Source organism: Amphiura filiformis, chromosome 1 (genome assembly GCF_039555335.1).
Source record: "Amphiura filiformis chromosome 1, Afil_fr2py, whole genome shotgun sequence".
Classification (NCBI taxonomy): Eukaryota; Metazoa; Echinodermata; class Ophiuroidea; order Amphilepidida; family Amphiuridae; genus Amphiura; species Amphiura filiformis.
The window spans coordinates 64,298,827-64,312,604 of NC_092628.1; the positions used below are offsets into that span (position 1 = coordinate 64,298,827).

The 13,778-nt window shown below is 35.9% G+C and overlaps 1 non-coding gene across 1 annotated transcript; it reads right to left on the minus strand.

Moving 5' to 3' along the window:
- Positions 1-4,806: 4,806 nt before the first annotated feature.
- Positions 4,807-4,878, minus strand: Trnap-cgg (transfer RNA proline (anticodon CGG)). Its single transcript has one exon. It is a non-coding gene; the product is annotated as a tRNA-Pro (tRNA).
- Positions 4,879-13,778: the final 8,900 nt, after the last annotated feature.

A 13,778-nucleotide genomic window follows, 5' to 3' on the forward strand; every position in this document is an offset into this window, starting at 1 on the left:
AGCATTACCGTGTTGATTTTTGTGTATGGAATAAAAACATTTTTATATTGATCATTTAAAACATTATTGTATGAGATTTGAATGCTTATGGTTTAGCTCAATCTTGCATGATGTTTGATATGTTGTGACATGTCTATACCTGCAACCTTTAAACTGAAATGTGTTTTGTTATGTTCAGTAAAATGTTTGTAGAAGATCTGAAATTATAAAATACTGTAGATAAAAACGATGAGGACAATGAACATTATTTAAAGTACAGTTTGAGAAATGACCTGCTATAATCCTACTGACAGGCAGGGAAAAAAATAATTGTAGTCTATGAAAGACTGACTAAAAACTGAATTCATGGAATAACAGTTTGGAATTTTACAGTTTCTGTTTCGTTTTTTGTGTGTGTTCATGCTACAAAACGATACTGTTATTTTCCCCTTTGTTTGCTATTTTTGGTTTTCAAAGACAGCCTTTTTTATGACGCAAGTATCGTAATCAAAATAATTATATAATTTATGAATGACAAAATGGTCAAAATGAGCAAAAATGACTTCATGCAAAAATTATACGAAAAAGCACAGTGATTTATACAATGTTTATCAGCATAAGCGCCAATCCGGGTTGAAATGTGTGTGTGTGTTGGGGGGGCATTCGGCCTGAATTGTCAAAAAGTGGCAGAAAAGAACAAAAAGTGGCAATTTTGCTGAAAGGTGGAGGATACGTCCCCTGCCCCCCCCCAATTTGACGCCCATGGTATATGCATAAACCCGATATCAGCACACTTTGGGCTATTCCAGTTGAAATCCAATGCACCCCTGTGACAAACATGACCTTAATCTTTCACACAGGACCGGTACCTGAATGGGTGCATCCATTTGAAATCTACACCCCCTGTGTAAGGTCATGTCCTCCGTATAGAGGTGAATGGATTTCAACTGGAATTTAAAATCCTTTACAGGAATCGTTTATACCATGTCCCAAGCCAAGAGTGAAAAAACATTTTAGGTCACCATGATCATGATGATCATTTATTGACGTGACTTATTTTGGCAACTGAAGTTATAATTGAGTTATTAAATGTGATTTGTCCATTCTTTTACCTTCTATAATGCATTCACGCCAGTCATTAATGCTAAATATAGAGGGGAACGGATCTTTGGATTATATGTGAGCCGATTAGACATTTCTGTATTGTCAGAAATGAAATTAAAAAAATTAAATATAGATGCAAAATATGTCTTACAACAGGCTTAGTGATGAGATAATACAGCGAAGTATTTGCCAAAACCGATTATGGTGCATAATTATATGTATGTACCTGTCAAAAGTCACTTAGACACAAGCTCGATTTTAGACATATGGATTACGAGCGATTACGTGATCAGGATATAGGCCTAATAGTGTTTGATATAATATCAATATCACAAACGGGGCTGAAATATGAAGGAAAAATTATGATCAACTTTAATAATAAAATATAATAAGAATATACAAAAAGATTATTGGTTTCAGTAAAATATCAAAAATAAACAAAACAAATTGTACATGTCAGAGTCATAAGACTCTATTTGACCCCCAAATGTAAACGAGTTTTTTCACTCCCTTAAAGAGTGATTCACTTATAAAAACCACTCAAAAAAGAGTGAATTTCAACTCAACAGCACATTTTAGAGTTGCCCTCCTTGAAAGAGTTAAAATTCACTCTTTTGGTTTTCAAAGTTACAAAACACATTTCACTCTTTTTTGAGTGGTCTTATTAGTGAATCACCCTTTTGGGGAGTGAGTTTTTCACTCTTTTACATTTCGAGAGGGATATGTTTTCTACCTTTGTGAGTGTGATCCCCAGTCAACATAATTGCTAAGGTGACGATTGCAAGTTTTAACTGAAGTTTAAAGCATTTTACATTATTATTAATGTTACATCATCATGACCGCAATTGTGTTGAAGTTCACGTCCAACGTACCTAACTCATCGTCATTACTATTGTGAAACCTGCCATGATTATATTGTTGTGTTTGTGTCATGCTGACTGAGAATGCTGAAAACGCCAAACAAAACACGGGCAGTGTCATTCAACTCCGACAACAAACAAAGCTTTAAAATTTATTGAAAATATGACACAGCAAGATATCTTATAATTGAACTCTTTGTCATACACAGGAAGAATCGTCATAATTGGCCCATCGTCTGATTCAGAGTCGAACCTGTTGTTAAATCTCAGTTTCATTCACATTAATTATTTCTACATATATAGTAGGTTAATATCTATAACAACCGACGTGTGGCTGTAACACCATAATCGCTATATTTGTGTTACAAAAATATCATATCATACGGGTTTTTGTCATACGACCATGGGATATGCAAAATATCCAATGGCTCAAATAAAATCATTTACGAGTATAACAAGCAACATGACTATTGTCATTCCTTAAACATGTATATGTTAAACATAATGCTATTTTCCGAAGACAGCAGTCACGTCAAGGTGCGACTAATATCACTCCGTAATATATATGCTATCTTCAGAAGATAGCAACCAATATGGGTCTATCATCACTTTGTAAACATGGTTTCTTCGGAAGATGGCAACCAATGTGTGTCTTTCATTATTCCGTAAACTTTCAGAAGATAGCAACATGTTGTTTCTATTACTCCGTACAAGCTATCTTTAGAATTATATAGCAGTGAACGTGTGTCTATTATCACTAACCGTCTGCAGATACGTCGGAAGATAGCAGCCAGCTTGTGTCTTATACTCTGTATAAATCTTATTATATCCCTCATTAATAGCCTATATTCTCGTTCATTAATTGGTTAAACGAGTATCATGTGACCAAAAATAGTTTTGCTATTTTGCAAACTTGTTAAAAAGCCGATTGAGGAGGGAACGGGGTACTATTCAAAGTACTATCTCCCGGGGAAATAGTTTTACTATCTCCCTCTGAGCGAGTCCCGAGCGCGTATGACCTCATAACCGCGTCGCAGTTCCTAGTGGTCAGTGCAACTTGCCACATACACGGGATATCAGTACCGGTTCCGGGGTATTAATGTGTAGCAATTCGTTTTGTCTTGCGAAGCACACAAGCAGCACAGAAGTGCAGCTAAAATACGGCGGTTTAATGGCATAAATCTGAGTTACATCAGGACCAAAACAAAGCAAGGCCAGCGTAGCCTTGACTAGGCCTAGCCTACATTTATGCCTAGGCCTATGCCTTGTGTTTAATGAACAAAGAATATATTAATGAAGGATATAAAACAAATATTTACTGCTCTAAATTCGGGATCTGGTGGAATCTATTGGTCCCCTCGGTGAACTGGAGACCGTGAGCCTACTATTTTCCCTCGACCTGACGGTCTCGGGAAAATAGTAGGCTCACGGTCTCCAGTTCACCTCGGGGACCAATAGATTCCACCAGATCCCTCATGAGCAGTAAATATTTGTATACTATCTTCAGAAGATAGCATTATTAATAATGCGTCTGTTATCACTCCGTATCTTCAGATATAGCATATACAACATGTGTCTATTATCATTAGCACTCCGTATACAACCTATCTTCAGAGAACAACAGCCAATGTGATATACCTTGGTGCAAAGCATGTTGATAAGAGGGGAACATGAGAAGGTAAACCTGGGGTCACCTGAGGTCCGGTCAAATGAGGTGAAATGTTAAAATGGGCCCGATTAGCTTAAACTTGGTGCAAATTATCCTTGATATGAGGAAGCATGAAAAAGTAAACCTGCCGACTCCCAAAGATGAAATTTATTTCAAGAGCAGTTTTTGGGTCCAAATTTAGACCCCCCCCCCTACTCCAACTTTAAATGGCTGCCACATCAAGAGCTATACAGACCTCAAACTTTCAGGTTTTTAATATTTCTACAAGTACAACATTTGAGTAAAATATAAAGCAAATCTGAGGGGTCAGGTGGGAGCCCCTTGATTTGGTATGGATTGACCCCAATGTGTATTTATTCTTATAAGAACTGTTATATGGGCAATTCAACGAAAAATGAGTCCAATCCAATTTTTAAAAGTGACAAATTAAGTTGTTTCTAAATTACATATTTTTAATGGTTTGCAAAAGCACACATATAATTTGGATCAAATAATATACACCTGCTCGTATCTTCACTGAGCACTGTGAGCATAACATCAGAGTCAATATTTTACACTTTATTTTTCCAACGTGCAATGCAGCTGCAGGTTGTTTTAAAATCAAATTCTTTAAAACTTACGTATAACATAAAATGTCGTCCCTTTCAAACATTCATGCAAAAAGAACACGTAAATGTTCCATGTAAACAGTGGCAGCGCCACTCCCCCCCCGGCCCCGAAAAAATTCCTGGCGCCGCCGCTGCATGTAAATGTGACTAATTCCTTGTGGAATTATTGCCATATATAATTATACAGCGTGATACTGGTAGTCTATACAGTGTTTATATTAATGATAATCATCATGTAATAAATTGGTATCAAATGAGATGAGAGATCCTATATTTTTCTCATTAACATATTGAAATTACCCCCCCCGTTCATACACCCAAAACCTTTTAAACCCCCATATTCTGAACTCCTAAAATTTTTGATCCCCCCTACATATTTTCCAGGCCCCCCACCAGAGTAGGCCTATTTATGAACACTCCCTATATGATTTCAGTGTAATCTACAATTAAGATGTAAAGGCCATAACACCGTAAATTTCGGAAAATTAAAAGAGCATTTCATATTTGAAATAAATTCTTTGAATAGAAATAATATTCAAACAAAAACAAATAATAAAATAAACAAAACAAAAATATAAAAAATATCGGGCTCGTCCGGGAGTCGAACTCGGGACCTCTCGCACCCGAAGCGAGAATCATACCACTAGACCAACGAGCCTTGCAGAATTCCTGGCCGCCATTCTTGCCATTAAACACATATTACTCATACCGGGATATAAATAACCATAAAAGCTCATAAACATGCCATAAACAAGTCGCTTTATTAATTTTCCGAGTAACTTTCTTTGTTTATGTGGATAAATTGAAGGCCGAACATGTACACGCGCCACGATAGATATCGATAGCTCACCGTAGAACAAAAATGCCTTTAAAAGGGAAGCCGGACGTTGAATAGCCCGAGGAGACACACAGCTATAAGCTCAGCTACACACAGGCTCCGCGCCGTCACTACGATTTGCACTGGCCTTCGGCTCCGTAACAAAGGAACTCATGTGTCGGGCTAGCAGTTGAAGTAAATGATAACTTGTAGGCCTATCGCCGTCCGCGTCCTGCCGCGCCGACCTGCTCTCACCGGCGATTTTTGGAGATTTTCAAATATTTTTGTTATTTTTCTTCTTTGCTCCTTTGTTTCTAAAATGGTTGAGCCAATCCATGTCAACTCCTGGGATGTGCACCGCAGCACCTCTTCAATTTTTTTCTTTTTCTGTGTGGTGCTAGATATGGCCGTGTAAAATTAATATTTTGGTTCTCGTCCCTCCCTCCTCAATTTCTGGGATTTGTCAGATTTTTTTTTTTTTTTTTTTTTTTTAGATTTTTCAATTTGTTTAGACTTTGGAATAATTTATGAAATCTTCATACATATAAATAAAGTTTATTAGAGAACAAGCAACAATTACAAGTATTTTTATAAAAAACAAGGAAGAATATCCAAAAAAAAAAAAAAAAAAAAAAAAAAAAAGGGCCTCATCGTTTCCTCGAGCACTGTTGGAGAAGACCGAAAACTACTGACAATGCTAATTTTACATTGGAAAAAAAACAAAACAAAAAACACCTCCCTCCCTCATCAATTCATGAAAATCCTCTGGACGAGAACCAAAACATTAATTTTATACGGCCTATTGGTGAGAAAGTAAAATCCTGAAAATTTGAGCTTCATATTCCATTTCGTTTTTCCGTGGTAGCAAGTTGAAATTTAGGGGGTCAGCGTAAAAAATGTGTTGCTGCGCGAAAGAGGGAACCCATACAATTTTTTAAAATAGGCCTATGTATCCTGGGGTGCTTCTTTGTGTAGAATTCAAATCTGCCATCAGCAAACTTGTAAGCCCTTTTATACTTAGATATAGGGCCCTCAAAATGCAACTTCATGAGGACCAACTTCGGGGGGTCAGAACTCCAAAAGTAAAAATAATTTTACTGTCCATTTTTTGGTCAGTCAAAGCCCTTTGGTGGGGGACATTACTCTTGTCCCATATTGAGCCTATTAGAATACTATTAGCTGAGATATTACCCATGCAAAACCCCAATTGTAGTTTTTTGTACATTTTGACCCCCCTGAAAACCAATGTCATTGTCAGACATTATGCCCCACCATCAACTTCAGGTATGTTAAAAATATGTCCTTGGACAACATTTTGGCTTGGGGTCTCGATGGCTTTAACACATCAGTTAGGTTTTTAATTAATTAATTAAGGGAGGTGTAATGAGCGTGAACCTGGTTTGGATGCAGAGGGAGTGTGCCTGTAACAGACACAGCCACCAGAAAAGGACCAGCTCAGATCGCGCGCCAAATAAGTTTGCAGTCCAGAAATTTCATTTTTTCTCAGCCTTGCAAAAAAAATAGGCAGAGGTGGGAATCGAACCGGGACCTCGGTGTTGCAAAACCTACTACGTTACCACTGAGCCAACTGACAATCAGCTATGAGAAGTTTGATAGTAATCCTTGATATTGCTGAATAGAATAAATCACTACTGATAGGTCTATTTATCTAATGTACGATGTTATTCAAATTGGCCTATAAACTAGGAATATAATGTGAAATGACTATCAATCGATCAATCAATCAAGTTGTCAAGTTATCAACAATCAATAATAAACCGACGTAGGCCTATCATGGAATATTACTAACTAGGCCTACTTACTAATATACCAAATAAATAAAATAAATAAATAAGTCAGTAAATAAATAAATAGGCATAGGCCTAAATAAATAAATAAATACATAATGCAGAATGCAGTTAGTATTTTAGTTGCAAAATTCAAACATTCTATTCACACATTCTATTATAATTTTCTGCTATACACGCAAAGGACCTGTGCCTTTAATATGTCCGCGCCTAATCAATAATGAGTCTTTCACCATGCTCACACACCATGTTAAACTATTGTATCCCTGCAAGTATTATCTACTGACCAAGTCCTAACAATGAATGAAATGGATGCTATAACGTACCCAATCAAGCGAACATATCAAGGTCATATCAGGGCGTTATACAAAGAATGGTCAAAGGTCAACGTTTCCAAAGAAGTATAGTAATAGATGTAGACACAAGCTTTCGTGCGGGAAACATAAACACATAGTCGTCAGTCGTGTGGGTTTTATGAGATTTGATACGGCGCTGAAGTCTATTGGCTGTCCCAAAATCAGTACCAGACCCGGTTTCCAGACGGCAATGTGTGTGTTGTTACAAGGAACGCAAACTCATTTTATCAATGAGTGAACCACATAGAGGAATACGACATCTATCGTGAGCCAATCTGCATTCTGTTGCCTGCAAAAGCCGACGATCAGGTAAAAATTCTAAAAGCAGCGTGACTAGATATTTGCGTTAATTTCATGATACGTGTGAAACGCATTGAAACGGCGCCTAATTGCAGTCATAAAATATATAATATTAGTAAATCACCCAATCGAATGTTAACGTAGGTATGTGGAAAAGAACTGCAATAACAATAACAAACTATGTGCCCAAAGAGTTGTCTTTGGCATGTCGCTTTTTTTGAAATATGACCAAAAATATCAAATTTTGGAAAAAACGCCCCAAAATTTAAAACAAACACGAACCCTCCAAAATAAATATCTATTAGCACTCGGCGGCCCAGTCACTACCTGCCGCTGTGATTTGGGGTAACTCATTGCTTCCCTCTCCAGATACCGGAACTTCAAGGTCGCTCATACCCCAGCCCTTAATTCATTTATTAATTTATTTATTTATTAATTTATTAATTTATTTATTTATTTATTTATTTATTTATTTATTTATTTATTGATTGATTGACATGATTGATTGATTGATTGATTTATGTTTTTACTTATGAATATTTATTAATTAATTAATTAATTAATTAATTAATTAATTTATTTATTTATTTATTTATTTATTTATTTATTTATTTATTTATTTATTTATTTATTTATTTATTTATTTATTTATTTATTTATTGATTGACTGATTGATTGACATGATTGATTGATTGATTGATTGATTTATGTTTTTACTTAGGCCTACTTACTTAGGCCTACTTACTTACATACTTAGGACTTCTTACTTTTTACTTAATTACTTATTTATTTATATATTTATTTATTTATTTACATATTTATTTATTTATTTATTTATTTATTTATTTATTTATTTATTTATGCCAATTTATTTATTTATATGTTTATTTATTTGCTTACTGACAATATCTGTTTTTTGGCCAAAATAGGGCAAAATTGTAAAATTTTCTGCGCATCGCGCGCATTCAATTAGCAAAATTCATGTTAATCTGGGGCTAAAATAGTCTGAAATTGAATTTTTTTCGCATGCTGTGCACGCAAATGTCCTATTAACATCGGAACAAAATATGTTAGTCCCCCTCTATATTATACGAAAACCAAAACTTGACCACTGACTTGAAGAGTGCACATGCCTTCCTCAGCATGTGAGTTCGGGGCTTCCAAATTTTGGCCTGGCCCAAGGCCCCCATAAGGTAAATCCCGCCCTGGTTAAAAGGGCCCGTACTGCTACTTGTCCATGGGCCCCTGATGCTCTTGCTACGCCCCTGGTAAAGCGCCGGACGATGGTACAATTGCATGTTTTAAAAGCGCTCGATAGTAAGCACATAATTATGCTAACTATCAAGATTTTATGGTATGCTATCTTCAGATGATAGCAGCCAAGGTATGCCTATTATCACTCCGTAAATATGCTATCTTAAGATGAGCATCAAGGTTTGTCTAATATCAATCTGTAAACATGCTATCTTCAGAAGAGAGTAGTCAAGGTGTGCCTCATACATGCTATCTTCAGAAGATGGCAGCAAACGTGCATCTATTATCACTCCGCATGATGCAGTCATGTCTACAGTAGAATTCACCACGACCTTTGCAGAACTAAGGGGGTTCGAAACGATGTTTCTGGAAAACAGAAACTGAATTTAGAACCATTTGAATAGATTGAATAAGTTAAGCTAAATACACTGAGCAAAATAGTTTTTGTTTGAAGGAAATCGGACATACGGTTGTCAAGATATACATGTTTTTAGTTTCTTTGTATTCTATTGTTTTTGCCAATATATTGATGAAGTTAATGAGGAAAATTGGCATAATGTGCTCATGAATATTCATGTTTGCCAATATTATACCAATATCTTATGAATAAACCTTCATACTACTTTTATTTTATATGATTTTGACATGAAACTTTGCCAATGTGTTTCTATGGCCTAAAACATTAACATGTGATTTTCCTGCCCATCTAATTTGCATATTTGCATAATTAATTAGCATTATACTTAAGGCTAATTAATTATGCAAATAGATGGGCAGGAAAATCACATGTTAAAGGTTTAGGTCATAGAGACACATTGGCAAAGTTTCAGGTCAAAATTCTTAAAGGTAAAAGTAGTATGAAGGTTTATTCATAAAATATTGGGAAACTATTGGCAAAAATTAATATTAATGAGCACATTTTGCCAATTTTCCTCATTAACTTCATCAATATATTGGCAAAAACAATAGAATACAAAGAATCTTTCAACAGCAATATCTCAAAAACCGTTTGTCCGATTTGGCACAAATTTTGGAATTAAGATTATTTTGCATATCTCTCTGCATCAAGTCTATTTTAATCTCAATCAGAGCAACTTGATTTTGCCTTTCGTACCACCTTAAACCCCATTAAAAGCTATTAAACCAAGATAACACTCATTGAAAACAGCTCAACTATGTTAAATCAGATCTTCTCTGGTTAAATCCACACTACACATGTTTCTGTTTACCTGTGCAATGAGCAATGAGCTGGTATTATAGTTTCAGTTGGGTGAACGATTATAAAGCAAACGCAAGGTAACAATACTGTGTGGGCCTTTGTTTACGAAATGAGACAATAGTCTGCATATTGTTAACCAGCATTCTTGAAAATGAGAAACATAATGGTTGCAGACTTAACACGGTTTGGAAATAATTTCTTCATATTTTTTGGTGTTATCTGTCCTTTACATATATCCTTCCTAAAACACCAAAGTGCGAATATTTCCAAACACCTAAATTAGCTAAAAATTTCGGACATGTTACAAAACTATATTTTCTAGAATTTCAGAGAGAACTTTAAATATTGGCCGGTTATTATTTACACAGTGACGTTAACTAGGCAATGCCCATACATGTACTGTTTGTAGAGGTCACGCGTCAATGGTGAGAGTACTGTGTATTATGTATATAGAAAATGGACAGTAACTGCAGTATGGTTATAGCTTCAGTAAATAACAGTGAAGATTATTCCTATCACACCGTAGATATGCTATCTTCAGAAGATAGTAGCCAACGTGATGTATCTATTACCAATCCGTAAACATATACTATCTTTAGAAGATAGCAGTCAAGGTGTGTCAATCAATCCGTAAACATGCTATCTTCAGAGGATAGTAGTCAAGATGTGTCTCATATCAATCCGTAAACATGCTATCTTCAGAAGATAGCAGACAAGGTGTGTCTATGATCACTCCGTAAACACTTCAGAAGATAGTAGTCAACATGTGTCTATTATTACTCCATATAATGCTATCTTCAGAAGATAGTAGTCAAGGTATGCCTATTATCACTCCGTAAATATGCTATCTTCAGATGATGGCAGTCAAGGCATGTCTAATATCAATCCGTAAACATGCTATCTTCAGAAGATAGCAGTCAATGTGTGTCTATTATCACTCTGTGATTATGCTATCTTCAGATGATGGCAGTCAAGGTATGTCTCATATCGATTCGCAAATATGCTATCTTTGGATGTTAGCAGTCAAGGTGTGTCTATTATCACGCCGTAAATATGCTATCTTAAGATAACAGAAGTCAGGGTGTGTTTAATATCAATTCGTAAACATGCTATCTTCAGAAGATAGCAGTCAAGGTGTGTCTATTATCACTCCGTAAATATGCTATCTTCAGATGATGGCAGTCAAGGCGTGTCTAATATCAATCTGTAAACATGCTATTCTCAGAAGATAGCAGTCAATGTGTGTCTATTACCACTCCGTAAATATGCTATCTTCAGAAGATATCAGTCAAGGTGTGTCTATTATCACGCCGTAAATATGCTATCTTAAGATAACAGAAGTCAGGGTGTGTTTAATATCAATTGAAACATGCTATCTTCAGAAGATAGCAATCAATGTATGTCTATCACTCCGTAGATATGCTATCTTCAGAAGATAACAGTCACGGTGTGCCTAATATCAATTCGTAAACATGCTATTGTCAGAAGATAGCAGTCAAGGTGTGTCTCTTATCAATCCGTAAACATGCTATCTTCAGAAGATAGCAGTCAAGGTGTGTCTATTATCATCACTCCGTAAATATGCTATCTTCAGATGATGGCAGTCAAGGCGTGTCTAATATCAATCTGTAAACATGCTATTTTCAGAAGATATCAGTCAAGGTGTGTCTCATATCAATCCGTAAACATGCTATCTTCAGAAGATAGCAGTCAATGTGTGTCTATTACCACTCCGTAAATATGCTATCTTCAGAAGATAGCAGTCAAGGTGTGTCTATTATCACGCCGTAAATATGCTATCTTAAGATAACAGAAGTCAGGGTGTGTTTAATATCAATTCGGAAACATGCTATCTTCAGAAGATAGCAATCAATGTATGTCTATCACTCCGTAGATATGCTATCTTCAGAAGATAACAGTCACGGTGTGCCTAATATCAATTCGTAAACATGCTATTGTCAGAAGATAGCAGTCAAGGTGTGTCTCTTATCAATCCGTAAACATGCTATCTTCAGAAGATAGCAGTCAAGGTGTGTCTATTATCATCACTCCGTAAATATGCTATCTCCAGATGATGGCAGTCAAGGCGTGTCTAATATCAATCTGTAAACATGCTATTTTCAGAAGATATCAGTCAAGGTGTGTCTCATATCAATCCGTAAACATGCTATCTTCAGAAGATAGCAGTCAATGTGTCTATTACCACTCCGTAAATATGCTATCTTCAGAAGATAGCAGTCAAGGTGTGTCTATTATCACGCCGTAAATATGCTATCTTAAGATAACAGAAGTCAGGGTGTGTTTAATATCAATTCGTAAACATGCTATCTTCAGAAGATAGCAATCAATGTGTGTCTATCACTCCGTATATGCTATCTTCAGAAGATAACAGTCACGGTGTGCCTAATATCAATTCGTAAACATGCTATTTTCAGAAGATAGCAGTCAAGGTGTGTCTCTTATCAATCCGTAAACATGCTATCTTCAGAAGATAGCAGTCAATGTGTGTCTATTACCACTCCGTAAATATGCAATCTTCAGATGATAGCAGTCAAGGTGTGTTTAATATCACTCCGTAAACACTTCAGAAGATAGTAGTCAACATGTGTCTATTATTACTCCATATATATGCTATCTTCAGAAGATAGCAGTCAAGGTATGCTTATTATCACTCCGTAAATATGCTATCTTCAGATGAGCAGGCAAGGTGTGTCTAATATCAATCCGTAAACTATCTTCAGAAGAGAGTAGTCAAGGTGTGCCTCATACATGTTATCTTCAGAAGATAGCAGCAAACGTGCATCTATTATCACTCCGTAATATATGCTATCTTCAGTAGATAACAGTCAAGATTATTCCTATCACTCCGTAGATATGCTATCTTCAGAAGATAGTAGCCAACGTGATGTATCTATTATATACTAATCCGTAAACATACTATCTTTAGAAGATAGCAGTCAAGGTGTGTCTTATATCAATCCGTAAACATGTTATCTTCAGAAGATAGCAGCAAACGTGCTATCTTCACTCATATCTCAAGTTCAGAGGATAGCAGTCTGAGTGTGTCTAATATCAATCCGTAAACATGCTATCTTCAGAAGATAGCAGTCAATCATCATTATGTAAATAACTAAATGTGCTAGCTTCTGAAGATATCAGTAAATGTCTAGGCTATCACTCCGTAATCATATACGACGTATATCTTTTCATATCAGTCAATGTGGGTCTATTATCACTCCACAAACATGCTATCTTCATATGACATTTAATTTACAGTGTACTGACGACCTATAGTTTGAGTATATACCTCTTTGTTTCTCGTATTTTATTCAGGACCAGTCCAGCCCATACTTTTTTTCTCTGGTGTGCTGGATTACCGCAACGTGGACATCTTACGGGGAGAATCGGGTTTCATGTAAATGGACTAAAATTTGTGTTTTTTGGAATGTATAAGAAGTTGATCACTTTTTGATCTGGAAATGGGCCTTTTGCTGGACAGAGTTAATTGCATCACAGCTTGGGCCCGGTATCATCATTGTTGTCGCTGTTGCTGCTGTACGTGTTGTCATGCATTTTGTTTTGTTCAACCTCAAATATTACACGATTGCTATATACCATGTGTCAATTATGCCGTAGGCCATATATTTCATAACTGATTATTATTTATAAAATAAAATAATGATGGTGTATAGTGACTACTGAAATACAGGGTGAGTCAAAAAAAAGTGCAATAGAGCAAAGAATCGATATTTATGTAAGAACCAAGTTGAACTTTCCCTTTATTGAAAGTTTCTTTAAATGCCA